This window comes from Octopus bimaculoides, chromosome 2 (genome assembly GCF_001194135.2).
Source record: "Octopus bimaculoides isolate UCB-OBI-ISO-001 chromosome 2, ASM119413v2, whole genome shotgun sequence".
In the NCBI taxonomy this organism is placed as follows: domain Eukaryota; kingdom Metazoa; phylum Mollusca; class Cephalopoda; order Octopoda; family Octopodidae; genus Octopus; species Octopus bimaculoides.
In genome coordinates this window covers 142,061,413-142,062,612 of record NC_068982.1, presented here as the reverse complement: position 1 = coordinate 142,062,612, position 1,200 = coordinate 142,061,413, and positions in this window count along the sequence as shown.

The following is a 1,200-nucleotide window of genomic DNA, read 5'->3' as shown; positions in this document are numbered from 1 at the left end:
TATATATATATATATATATATATATGATATGTGAGCATATACATATATATGTACATGTGTGTACATACCTTCATCTACATGTGTATATAGATGCATATCTGGGTACATGACGTTGCAAAAAAACATGGACGAAATGATAAACAGGGTACAGAATACGCACAGGCCACATAGAGAACATTTCCTTCATCAGCTGCTACCATTATATATACATACACATACAAACGCATGCGCACACTTTTGGAGTGGAAAAAACAGAAAACATCACGATCATTTGTTATTCAATAGAAACTGAAAATGGTGTACATTGTTCTATCATCTGTAAAATACTGACACTTTTACTCTCTCTGGCGCTCACGGTCCAAAACTGCTTAATGAATTTGTTCGTTCTTCTATGTATTGCAAAAGAGTCTCCTGTCCCTGACTGTATAATGTAAATCAAAATTACTCTGTATTCTGCCATCGTCATGGAGACTATTAATTACGGTGTGGGAAATTGGATCAAATACACACCATACATCTTTGAGGCACGTCTTGCAAGAGGAAATAGAATTAGTTTTTTTTCTTATTTGAATTTTTTGGCAGAGAGACAGCAGCTGATTTATGAAGTATATTAAGACATGTCCAATGAAGTTAGAAGGTTACCCAGTCACTATGTGTGTCTCACTAAATGTATAGTAAACTGCAAAAATATTCATCGATCGATAAACTGTTTGCTGATATGATTTCAGCGATTTTCTTTCGTTGACTTTTATCACATTTTCTGACCTAGAAAAAATATAATGTAGCGGATGCTAAAATCACACAATAGTGTCAATTATGCAAGGAGCCAATGAGTATTAAATCGCCTCATATCAAATTCTCTGTAACGAATACCTTGGAAATTACCAGCCGTACTTGCATCACTCTAGGGAATCTGCAAGCAACGTTAGTATTCCTATTCAACTGAATCAACGTGACATATATCATCTTCATCAACATCGCTCTCATTACCAGCGTCGTCATCAAATAAGTTATTATCGTCTTCAGTTCCATTTCTTTGTATACGCCGTGGTCGCTATCACCATCATCAGTGATAATGGAAGATTGATATGAGAATATCTTTGAGAATAATCAACTTTGAGATATGCAATACAGTATAGAAACCTTGTCTAGATAGAAAGATGTGGTTTCGATGCATTGTAATATATATATATATATATG